Source organism: Sus scrofa, chromosome 13 (assembly GCF_000003025.6).
Source record: "Sus scrofa isolate TJ Tabasco breed Duroc chromosome 13, Sscrofa11.1, whole genome shotgun sequence".
NCBI classification, from domain to species: Eukaryota; Metazoa; Chordata; class Mammalia; order Artiodactyla; family Suidae; genus Sus; species Sus scrofa.
Window position 1 is genome coordinate 133961992 of NC_010455.5, and position 13440 is coordinate 133975431.

Below are 13440 nucleotides of genomic sequence, written 5' to 3' on the forward strand. Positions count from 1 at the left end.
TTTCTCTAATAGTTAGTGATGTTGAACATTTTTTCATGTGCCTACTTTTGAGTCCCAGCTTAGACTTTATTATCAAAGTCCATGGGTCTCTGCATTTTTTTTAAATGGGTGGATTATTATTATTATTTTTTAAATTGTAATCATTACTTCCCAATTCCATGGGTCTCCTCAAAGGCTTCACTGTTTGGATCCAGTCTTAGAAGCACTAATCTTACAACATATAGTGATAGTTTATCATGGTTATATTTTAGGGTAGCTGCTTTCTGATTACCTGGTTGGGGGCTGTGGACTTTCATGTCATCAGTTAAGCAAATTGAAAATCTCACTCTAGCATAGGTTACTTCTAGGAAACATCCTAGGAGATAGTTATTCCAGGCACGCTGTGCTTAGTGATCTTATCTTTATATTTTGGGGTCTTTCTTACCTGTGGCATCAAATTCAATTGTAAACTGGACTCAAGCTTTCCTAAGATGGCTATGATTATAAGGTCTAAGCTGGGGCCTGGCAGTAAGTCATTCTACTCAGGGCACAGAGCTTCCATCCTCTGCCTGCTCGACAGTATTTCAGTGTTTCAATTCCTGAGATGTAGTGAAAGGTGGTTTTACGATAGAGGAAGTCAGGAATTCCCATCATGGCGCAGTGGTTAACGAATCCGACCAGGAACCATGAGGTTGTGGGTTCGATCCCTGCCCTTGCTCAGTGGGTTAACAATCCGGCGTTGCCGTGAGCTGTGGTGTACGTCGCAGACATGGCTCGGATCCCCCGTTGCTGTGGCTCTGGCATAGGCTGGGGGCTACAGCTCCAATTCGACCCCTATCCTGGGAGCCTCCATATGCCATGGGAGCGGCCCAAGAAATGGCAAAAAGACAAAAAAAAAAAAAGAGGAAGTCAAAGATCTGGAACCAGACTGTGCAATTTAAAAACTGGGCACTCCTACATATTCGTTTATAAAACAGGTAGGGTACCTATGTGACTGAATTGCTAGGTGGCTAAGAAGGGGCTCAGTGAATTGAATGTTAATAGCCTGACACCTGGGAACCTTGACCTGAGACACAGCTTCCCTGCCACTGGGGAGACTGTGTGAGATGAACCAGGGAAGCCGGGCCAGCCCCTCAGATGTAACCGCCAAAGAGTTGCCTCCTTGACCACAGTTCCATGTATGAGAAATAAAACTTCTAACAGGATCATTTTCCAAACCAAGTGAACATTGGTCTACTTATACATATTAAGCTGAAGAAACCACAAAACTTCTGATATTTTTCCAAACCCCGGAATTGCTGAGTTAGGATTTACATTTAATCTATTTATAGATTTATTCATTTCTCCCCTTTGTACCAGCAGCTACCCAGCATTTCCCAATATTCTTTCAAAGGCCTCTTTTTCAGCCCTTTTAAAAAAGACCAAAATTTAGGCAGTATTTGGTCACATGGCACAGAGTTTACCAGAATATTATTGTTTAGTTTGTCAGATTTACACCATAGAAGGGAAACTCAGATAATACTGAGAGCTGCAAGCTACAGATGTCAAAAGGAGGAAGAGGGAAATAAGAAAAACCAAATGGATTCATTGACATTTTGGATACAAAGTTAATAATATAGTTAATTCTTTTATTCAGTAACTTATCAAAGGTACATACATTCTGAGAATAAGTCAGCTGTCTTGTATGGATGATATAAATGCACTGCAACTCTGTCACATACGTACCTAGATTTCTGGAGCATTAGTTATGCCACAAAGTCTTATTTTTAGAATTATTTGAGATTTCCCCCTTAACATGAATATGAATCCAAATTTTGAAATAAAATTAAACATGAAATGAAAAATTAGTGGATCCACCCTCCCCAAATATTCAAATCTTCTCAAATAATTCCACTTGGATGGTCTCTGAACGTCTTTATTATTTTTTTATTTTATTATTTATTTAATTTTTTTATTTTTTTGCTGCAGCATGCAGTGGCTTGATGTGAGATTTGAGTTTCTAGACCAGGGATTGAATCTGTGCCACAGCAGTCAAAACAATGAATCCTAACTACTAGACCACCAGGGAACTCCCAGAACCTCTTTAATAATGATTTCGCCTTGAGGAGAAGTCTATAGAGCCTTATACATATGCAGTCATTCTGTGTCATGGTTAGATGTGTAATGATGCAGTGCAGTGATGGTGTTTAGGGCTGGGTTCAGAAGGTAGATTGCCTAGGTTTGAATTCTGGTTGTTACCACTAATTAGCTAGGTGACTTGGGGCAAATTCCCTCTGTATAATGCCAGTCTCCACACCTGGACAATGGAGATAAAATTCTTAAGGATTGTAATGAGGATCACATGAGCTAATACTCTAAAGGGATTACAATTGTTCCCAGAACACAGTAGATGCTCAATAAATCTTAGCTGTTGTCTGTCATTCAGCTCTCACATCAAGGCGTTCCCAGCCAAATAGAATAGATTCTTTCCTATCATTCACTAACTAGACCAGTGATAAATTGGGGAAGATGGTCTATGTTTAAAGTATCAGACTGCAACAGTATGTGGATGTCACAACATCCATGGAAAAGAAATCCAGGGAATTCTAGTATACTTAGCCAGTATACAGCAAAACCAGATTTTGAACCCAGGTCTCTCTGCTCCAAAGGCCAATCTGTTCCAACTGAACCCTGCCGCTGAGAGCTCAGCATGAGTTGACAATGTGCGGTTGCTGTCAAGGCAGTAAGTGTGGTGGCAGGCAGATGGGATTGGTAAAGGCAGTAGCCTCTAGAACAGAGGAGTGGTGGCCCTGCTCCATTCCTCTGTTTGGCCATCTGGGGTGGATCGAACCATGCTTCCAAAAGTGACCAGTGGGTGGGGAGATGTGGAATTGGGTCCTGTGGTAGCCCTTAGAAGGGATTAGGGTATTTAGCTTGAAGGAAAGTAGAGTTTTGGACATGAGAGCGGTCTTCAAACAATAACCAATTTATTGAAAGTAGAGGAAAAGAGAATTCAGAATAGCATAGGTGAAAACTTTCTACTGGTTTGAACTATCCAAGACTCTGGTTTGGGAAGTGATAAATTTGATCTCCTTGGAAAGGTTGAAGAGAAGCTAGATAACCACTTGATGGGATAAAATACAGGATTTTGTGTGTGTGTATGTGTGTGTGTGTGTGTCTTTTTAGGGCTGCAACTGCAGCATATGGAAGTTCAGGCTAGGGGTCGAATTGGAGCTGTAGCTGCTGGCCATAGCCACAGCCACAGCAATATAGGATCTGAGCCTCATCTGTGACCTACACCACAGCTCACGGCAATGCTGGATCCCTAACCCACTGAGCAAGGCCAGGGATTGAACCTGCATCCTCATGGATACTAATCAGGTTTGTTAACCATTGAGCCAGGACGGGAACTAGGAATTTTATTAAATGATTTTAACGTAAGTTTATTGAACAGCTGTCACAGGCCATGGATGGTACATGTGCTAAAGTTACTTCCAAAATTGAAACGTTATTATGAAACTAGATCTATTTTGCCCAGATAAGGCTAAATAGGACCTTATATGCTGCTTAACACTCCTACTTTGACTGCTGTACTTATTGGCATAAATATTCTTATAATTAATTTAAAAATTAATCATATATTCTGCTTTCCCTACCCTGAGTAATCTTTGCCACTTGCTATAAAGTAGGGGCAAATTCCACCATGATAACCTGGATTGCTCTTCTTCCATGTTCTCCTGTGTAAGCTTCCTTTTGGCACAGGGAAAACAAAAAATAATTTAGTCAGAAGTATTAGAACAGGAAACTTAAAGTTTCCAAGTACATTTTAAAGGGAAAAAATGCAAAATAAAATGGAAAATAATACCAACCTCAAATATATGACCTGACTGTCCACCTTCATTCTCTGGAACATATCCTATTGCAGTGTGCAGAGCTCCACATTTTTATTTTACAATTCTGGTCCTAAAGTGACTGCCCTGGGCTTAGGATTCCAAAGTAAAAAAAAGTAGATACGGTTTGTCAAATAGGAGCTGTGATCAGAGCTGAATGTAGGTTGGGGTGGCTTCTATACTGGTTGCTATAAGGCCTTACTGTGTGGCTTGGCAGAGTTCTGCCATCATCAACCATAGTATGTTTGAAAACATTTTTATCTTATTTTATTTTACTTTTTTGCCACACATGTGGCACGTGGAAGTTTCCATGCCAGGGATCAGACCCAAGGCCACAGCAGTGACCTGGGCCACTTTACTGACAATGCCAGATCCTTAACTTGCTGCACCGAGAGGTGTACTGAAAAGCATCTGAAAAGGCTTTATCTATGTTTTTAAACTCTGCCTCCCAACTCATAAAACCTCATTCAATATCTGCCGAAGGGCAGGGTGGCAGCAAGTTGAAACATTGGGCAAAGTAACAGGGAGAAAGTTTGGGAGTTGATATTAAACTTGGAGCAAGTCGTTTGTCCTGTTCACTAGAAGGACTTATGCTCTGAGAAAAGCGTGGATTAGGAGGGGGCTTTTAATCACAGGTCAGAGCCCACTGAGAAGTCAATTTAATAGGTTGAAAGCAGCATTAAAAAAATTACATAGAAAATTCCAGACTGCTTTGCACACAGCAAGGGTATCATTTCATAAAAGTTTTGCTAGTTTCATGTGAATATACGCACACACACACACCTACACATACACACACATGTGGACTGAGTTGTAAAGTGGACATTTTACCATGGAGCACAGTCAAAAATTTGGGAAATGCTAACCCCAGAGACTCCAGCATTCGGGCCACAGAAGGGACCCCAGAAAAAGCAAATGGCTTTAGATCCTCTATGACTGAGTTTGCAAATTAATGTATTTTTGTAAATTGTGATAAAACATACATATGTATCATAAACAGATGAACATTTGAAAATGTAAGGGAAAAGGCACTAAATGCCTTTGTCTGAAAGCCAAAAACCTCCCACCCTCCTAACTTCTTCTTGGAGGTTTGGGTTTATAATCCCTGCCCAGTGTGTAGTTTCCTGGTCTGTATCTCCCAGAAGAGGTGTGTGTATTGATTTTGATCTTATGGGGTAGGCAGCAAAAGTACCTTCTTCTACCTGTGACTGAGTTAGAGAGGAGAGAGTGTGTTTACAATCTACAAAATAGATTGTTTTAAAAAAAAAGGCATAAAAATCAACTAGAAACTAATAGACATACAATTTGGAACAAGATGTGGCAAATTACAGTGTGCCTTGGTGAGCACATCCAAGTCTTACCTTCCTCTTCAGATCTGGGCCATTTCTTCTCTTCCACGCTTGCACACTTGTTATTTGTCCTTTAAATATAAACTCTGTTTCTCCCAGCTACCCTCTTTGCCTTTTCAGGGATACAGATTCCTTTCGCAGTTCTTTACACACCTTTGTTCAACACAAAATAAATGATAATAATGATGGTGATTGATTACCTTTTCTTCTAAGCCATTATCAGCAGCAGTGATTTGTATTGGAATCAGGGCAGTCAACAGCCATTGAAGACAACTTTCCTCTTCTGAAGCAATTATTTCAGCGCTAGTTGCTTGGAACTTTCCAGTTTCCAGGCTTTTTCCCCTCCAGCCACATTTACTCATTTGGCTGAGGCTGTGAACTAGCAGCAACTTATCTTTGCATAACCCTGTAATTTCAGGAGCTTTCCTACTTTTTAATTCACTGGGGAATAAAGGGATGTTCTCTCCACGTAGCCAGTGGGAAAACTGAAGCATAAAGCCATTAAACCCATGGGGCTGCAGCACAGCTGATGACACAGCTCTGGACCAGTGGCTGACTTCCAGGCTGGGCCTCTTTTCATTATATCAGTGGCTTCTCTGGTTTTTTTCCTGCTATTCCTCCCTCACCAAATAGAAAAACTCCTGGTTTCATCTTAAGATGAAAAAAAAAAAAAAAGAGAGAGAGAGAGAGGGAGAATTTTGCGGTGGAATTCCCCTAAGGTATTTGCCTAGAGCAGGGTTTTAATAGACACCACAGGCAAGCTGGTGGCCTCTGGCTGCATGCCTTAGCATGTCTTCCTCAGCAACCCAAATCTGCCCTGCAGACTTCTTCCATGTCATTATCCTGCCTGATCCTGCTCTATCCCACCCAGACAGATTCAACCAAGAGTCTCCTATGTACCAGTGTACTGTGTGTTTTTAGGAGATTGCACTTGTCTTATCTCACTTAAAGCCACAGAAAACCTATGAGCCAAGTATTTTTATTCCCATTTAAAAGCTGAGGTAACCCAGACTCAAGGAAGTTGAGAATTCCAGTTCCTTGAGGCCAGACTTTGCCTTCTTTTCCCAGATCTCTAGGGCTTTTAAAAATCAATTCATTAAGCACATTGTACACTCCTCTCCAACCTCCAGTTTTTCTTTATGCAAAATTCTAGCATACATGATTTAAAAAATTTTTTTTTTCTGTGTACCTTTTGGAAGAACGGCAAGAATTTTAGGTCCACTGTAAGTTAGGTCTTATGTAACACTCTATGGACTGTTGGAAGTTGAATAATAACCATTTTAGTTATTCTGGAGAGTTCAAATAAAGGTTATGAAAAATTTATTTAATTGCAGGCATCCAAATTACTGAGTCTGCAGAAGTGGGAGCTAATGCTATATAATAATGGCAACAACACAGCAAAAGTCAGATTAAAAAAAAAAAAAGCTTTAAACATATGTATGGAATACCAGACAAAGCAAAATTGCCTCTCAGTATGTATAGATTCTGCAACAAAGCAAGACAAATCTATTTCCGTCTACTTAAATTGCCAAAGAAGGAGATCCTGTAAAGTGTCTCCCTGAAGAAAGGGAGAGTAAAGGAAATGTATTTGCTTAGTGTTATTACTAATAAAAGCAAGGAAATAAATACGTAATTGACATGCTCTCTCTCTATTGTCTTCTTTATTGTCATTTTAGTGAATTTAAACTTTTTAATTTGGATTTTCATACTTTGCATCCTGACCTCCAGTCTCCTAAGCCCATTTTCTTCGCGTGGTTATAAGATTTTCCCTTGGATATTAGCACTGTTTGTTTTAAGGTCCTACCAATCCGGGAAAGAGAAGGGACTCAGCTGGCCTATTGTCAGAATTTCAGGTTGGCCCTGTCAGTGAATCCATCCCTTTCACTGCTTTAACTTTTTCCTGTGTAGATCTACTAAGGTGTGGTGATATTTCTGTTTGTATGATTTTAAAATGTTTCTCCTTGGGGAGAGATTTTAGGGAGCTCGGGCATGGGAAAGGGTGGTGCAGACCCACTGTACTTCCCTTGAGAGGGACAGCAGAAGCCAGAGACCAGGAAACAGATTTGCATTTCAAAGGACTTCTTTGCCCATCAGGGCTCAGACTTGGAAAGTGCTTTATCTGTAACAATTTTATGGCCCCAGTCGTATTCCAGCTTCGCGGCTACTTGTAAACGTGTCTAATCTCCCTCACAGGATCGTAGGTTACCAAGGGAAAGGGTGAGAACGTTTGCAGAGTTTAGAAAGTGATAACAATATCATTTTATTTGTTAAGCATTGCACAATCCTATTATAATAACAATGACAATGAACAGGAAACTTCTGCAATTTCGCACCCCAATAAATCGCTTGTTTCTATTTTCCTTTCCATTTCTTCATGCATTAAAACATCCTGCAAATCTCAGTGCCAGTCCTTGCGATTCATAAGCAGCTTTTACACATCCTAAATACAAATTTGTATTTTGCTTTTTCAAAAAAAATTATAGTTGATTTACAATATTGTGTTAGTTTCAGGTATACAGCAAAGTGATTCGGTTATACACATATATGTACAGATCTATACTTTTATGTTTGTTTTGCTTTTTTTAGGGCCGCACTGCGGCATACGGAAGTTCTAATCGGAGTTACAGCCGCCGGCCTACACCACAGCCACAGCAACGCGGGATCCGAGCCGCCTGTGCGACCTACAGCACAGCACACGGCAACACCGGATCCTTAACCCACTGAGCGAGGCCAGGGATCCAACCGGCATGGTTCCTAGTCGGATTCGTTTCCGCTGCGCCAGGACAGGAACTCCTATTTTTTCTTCTTATTTTCCTTTAGAGTTTATTACAGGATGCTGAATATAGTTTCCTGTGGAATACAGTTACATTTTGCTTTTAATTTTTTTTCAGCCCTCACCCCCTGCCTTTAATTCTTTTCCCTTTTTGCTTATCCTTAATATTTCTGAAGTTGTAAAACATATATTCACAAAATGGCATTAGTGACTACTTAATATTCCCTGAACGACATACGCTTTCAAATATTACTTCAGTTAAGTACTTAGCATTTAGGAATAAACGCTAACAGCACTTGACCTTGCACTGCAGGGCCAGAAGATAGATCAAGGTTAGAACGAGGCCTCTGGGAGGCAGGGCTGTGGCCCGCGCGACAGCGGAGGCCGCGAGTAGGAAGCCGATGCGCCACCCCCTCGACCCCTCCCGGCACCTGCAGTCTGGCGCCTTTTTCCTCCAACCTCACCAGCTCCCGCGCTCCAGCCAAGGGCTCCCGACTCCGGTGCGTGCGCACTCCTGGCCGCGGGGCCGTCCATTTCCAGAGGTATACGTGAGGCAGGAAGTGACGCAGAGCCCTGGGGGTCGGAGAGGGCGGGACCAGGCTATAAACGGCTGCTGGGGGGGCGGCCATCCCACCAGAGGGTGTCAGCATCTGCCTGCGGCGGGTAAGGGAGAAGTGGATGGGGGAGGCGCTTGTGTGCATGACACGCTGCTGTTAGAATCCCGCCGACCCTCCTGTTCTCCCCTCAGTTTGAGGGCAGCTCGGAGCGGTCTTGGGGGTAGCTCTGCTCGGTGCTGTCCAGCAGCCTCGGATTGCCGTCGTGGGCGCCAGGAGGTTGCAGAGCCTGTGGATGGGGCGGGCGGGAGCGGGGCGCGCGTGGCGGCGGGGAAAGGACTGCAGGTGCAAGCCGGGTGGAGACGAGCTGCGGAGAGAGGCTGCTCTTCCTTTCCCCTCTCCACGCCCTCCACCACCTCTCGGTCGCGGAGCGGCGACGGGATTGTTCGGGATCCGAGGGCGGGATGAGGGGTGCCCCGCGGTCGCTCTGCTCCCCGCCATTCTGTTTCTGGCTCCTCAGGCCACCCGGACCCCTTGTCCTCACTAGCTCGCCATTAAAAGACGCGGGTCCCCATGGATACCCCTGGGCTGCGGACTAGGCTGGGGAGCGAGGCGTGAGCCACGCTGCCGCAGCGCTGACCCGCCCTGAGGGGAGCACGTGGCTGCTCCAGGAAGAGGCCCCAGGGAATGGCTTTCGGGGTGTGTGTGGATGACCTTGAGCTCCTAGCCCTCGGATTTCTCGGTACTGTCCAGGCCCTGGTCTCATTGCTGAAAGGGACAAAGCTCTCCTGGACTGCGTTACGACTGTGTCCTGGGCATTTAGACAGGGGATTCTGTAAGCTGTATATATTTGAACGTCTGATCTTTCATAGCTGCCTGTGGGCCTTGTGTGTGGGTTCTCAGTTTTCCCAAGGCAGAAGCCGACTGAACGCTGCAGGTTTTTAACATTAATATTCGTACTGCTAGGCTCTCCTCACTAACAGATGGGAGATGTAGGAATAAGACTCCTGCCGCAAAAGCTATGGTGTAAAGTCTAAGTAAAAGCTTTTGGGATTGGAATCGGTTTTTGCCTTCAGGAAACTAGGGGTATAATATAAAAAGGCTGTGTTGTATTGACAGATGCCTTAGAGGCCCATTGTGTCACTGTTTCTGGTGGATAGCTTTTTTAAGGTAGTAGTGGGAAGGGTGGATAAGAAAATATTTTGTGACCTGACTCTTGGGTTAACATTTTATCTGCTCACTGGTGACCTTGGGTATACCAAGGAAATTGATTGCTGCTGCTTTTTTTGGATAAGAAAATTGAAGTAGGAAATAGTTGTTCTGTTACAGAAGTATTTGGATACCTGATACCTTTATTCTAGGTGTAGATATGAATTGGAATACTGGATGTTGATTCAGCGGCCTCTGAGTGGGGGAGTTTGACCTTACTGACAGACATTTAAGGTGATTTCCTACTTTGAAAATGAAGTTTAGTCTATCTAAAGTAAAGTACTTGTTGGCCCTGCTGGTTTTTTTTTTTTTTTTTTTCCTTCTTTCTTTTCCCCCAGTTTTGGATTATAATACTCAATATGCTCCACAAGAAAACCCAGAATTAAAAAAAAAAAAATTGTCATTGACATGAAGTATCTTTCCAAAGTCTCTATATAGCATACTACCCTTTAACTTTTCTTTGCTGGAATGTTCTTGTTATGTAACGGCAGTTGTGAACCTAGCCTGTGCTGAAGATTGTTGGATAGAGAACAACTCATTTAACTCTGCCCTAAGGGGTGGCAGTAATTTGCCTCTGATAACGTAGTTAACCATAAGCGAGAAGGCTCCCAGTTAAAACTTGAATCAGACAACAACTGAAAGCTAGTTAAAAGTGGTTCTTTTAAGGCCTTTTAGAACTCTTCTGTGTATGTGCCTTCTGTCTGCTCTCTCAGATGAGCACTACACAGATAGACTACAATGACTTCAAGTGGTCCTGACTTTTGAGCTGAACAGTCTTTTTTTTCAGAAAGCTAAATAGGGAATGGAGAGATTGTTTTTCTTGATTTTCTACATGGCCTTTTCCTTTTAGGCCCATTAAGTTAGACCCTTAAAGCTAGTAGAGACTTTAAACAAGTCTCTGGGTGCGCACAAGTACCTGGGTTCTGAGGGCCATGCAGAAGTTTTGTAAATTCCTGTGATCTGTTCATTTTCACCTGCAAATGCATACTTGTCTAGGGAAATTGTTTGCAAAATGGGTGTCTATAACCAATTGCTTGACATCTTGGAGCCCTGCCAGGTAAAGTTTTAAGTTTTTCTACTTTTTAAATTTTCTCTGCTAACTAAACATTACCCAATAGTAGCAACGATGAGAAGATCCAAGGTTTCCATTATATTCTCTTTCCTATCATTTCCAAATGATATGAGAAATGAACCTCATATACGTTAAGCATGCCCCAGTACTGTTAAGAAATAAAATGTCTTTGCTTTTTGTTAATTACCACATAATTCCATATCAAGTATTACAGGATAGGGAAATCAGTCAGAGAAGGCTTCATAGAATATGGCCCTGGAGCTGATCCTGGAAGAAATGAGTAGGAGTTCAAGAACAGAGGAAGAATGTCGGGTATAGGCAGGGGCTGGATTCTGTCTTATTTTGGAGAGAAGACTGAAGTTATTAGGAAGTGAAGGCTTCTAGAACAGAGCCTCAAGAGCAGGCAGAGGAACTTCATTTTATGTGAGCTCCAAGGACTTAAAACTGTGGCTTGTTTTCTCAGTTGAAAGGGGCTTGAGAATAATAACAAACAAGTGTATTATTTTTATTTCAGGTAAAATGGAGTGACAGCTTTAGATATGTTATATATTTATAGGTAAAAGTGTATTTTGGTACCTGATCCCTGTATCCCTTTAGCTGTATGTATTTTGTACAGCCCCTTGGTTTTCAGACACCCCAAAATAGCTGAAGACTTCAAGATAATGACTGTATTTTAAAAGATTAAATAGAAAGTAATGCCATATTTCAAGAAAGTAGGAATAAGATGATTTGAATTTGAAAGAAGTTTGGAACTGTGGTCTAGCTAGTCCCTTTGCCTCCTATTTTCCATCCCATGGCTCAGTTAAAGATATTTCAGATCTTCCTTTCATGTTCAAAACACATGGGGCTTTGTTTTTGCTTACCTTAATTTTCATTATTGTGAGAAACTGAATAGTTTTTCCAGTCATCATGGACAACACCAAAGATATACAAGGTACTAATATGAATAAAAATCAAGGTGATGTTTGGTTTGTCTCTTGTAATAGATTATCAGCACTGGTGGCATCTTGAAATAAGCCGGGAAAGAGTTGTTTGGCTTTTAGATGTAGTCTTGTAATAGAACTACATTATAGACTGATACATAACTGGTATGAAAAAAGTTTCTCTCCCATGTTTTTAGAGCACATGAATTAGAGTTATTTCAGTTGGAAGAAAATTCATTAAGGGGTTCTTTTAAATAGAAAGCTTTGCTATGTGAGACTATTTTGAAAGAATGACTTAGTTTCATTATGTGTAAAACTTAGGCGATAACTTGTGGATATCATAGAATTGATTATGTTCTCAGATGTGGGGTTCAATGATGGTTGGAGTTAAAAATAGGGATTACCTAGGTCACAATTTTTTTTCCTCTGACTTGATTTCTTCTGTTACAGTTTTAATTTTGTGTCCTGGGGATTGGAAGAGAAATAGTATATATGTTTTCTTTTTTTTTTTCTGTCTTGTCTTTTTAGGGCCGCACCTGTGGCATATGGAGGTTCCCAGGCTCGGCTTCAAACCAGAGCTGCAGCTGCTGGCCTATGCCACAGCCCCAGCCACGCCGATCCTTAACCCACCGAACAAGGCCTGGGATGGAACCTGAGTCCTCATGGATGCTAGTCAGGTTCGTTAACCACTGAGCCACAACAGGAAACTCAGATATAAGTTTCCTTAGTAAAATAAAAGTACTTAGATTTTAATTATACAAAATCATAATTACATGTGCTAGTAATTCTGCAGACTTGTAATCACTCAATCTTCTTATTGTCTATTTAAATCCTTTATTTAGATCACTTACTTAAATGTGTTGTCATTTTAGTCTTAAAACTAGAAACCTTGAGGAATGGCTGGGTTAGATGAACATTAAACTGGTAGGCTGTTTTTTCCTAGAAAAGGGTGATTAAAATTGGTTCAGGGTGGGGCCTTCTGGTTCTGGCTCTAGTGATTGGGTTGTCCATTTTGGTGCAGTGATAGTGATAAGCTTTTTGTACCAGATGGGGCAAGAGATTGTGCTTCTCAGAATATTTGCTTATTGGCTCTAGTCTCTAAAAGCTTGGGGATTAGAAATTATTTTTGTTGTTGTTAATAGGTTTTGATAGGAGACTTTTCCAGTGCCAGTTTATATGTCTTTGTTTTACAATCTGCATATACATCACAACCTGCTTTGCACTAAGAGGGTAAGTGTACTATGAGTGTACTTGGAGTACAGGAAAAGCTTTAAAATAGTATGGACCAAATGTCCATTCTATACATCTCAACATAATAATTACTTTCAAGCGTCTAGGCTCACCCAAACCAAATTAAATTAGAAAATCTAGATTTTAGTTAATACCTATACTTTAACTTAAGTCTCTCTCTTGGTTATATAGAGGGGTAGTGTGCTTTGAAAATTTAAATTAATTTCTTACATTTCTGGAGATGTGAAAACATGCTTTCTATAAAATCCAGTAACCTGTTGGACTTCATTTTTATATTATCAGGTTTTAGCCTTGAACACATCACTTAACTCTCAAATAACTGGCCTTTTCATCTGTAAAATAGCATACTTGGTTTTTCTTTTATCTATTGTTTTTGCATCAAAGATCTAATCAAGTCATTTGTTAGGAACTGTTCATTTAATCAGAAGGATCAGGTTTTCTCTCCTTTTTTTTTTTTTTTA

At 41.3% G+C, this 13440-nt stretch overlaps 1 long non-coding RNA gene across 1 annotated transcript; it reads right to left on the reverse strand.

The window, feature by feature from the left end:
* Positions 7428-8569, reverse strand: LOC100512560. The gene is made up of 2 exons (XR_116256.4): positions 8435-8569; positions 7428-8047 (listed from the first exon to the last, which is right to left on the reverse strand). It is a non-coding gene; the product is annotated as an uncharacterized LOC100512560 (long non-coding RNA).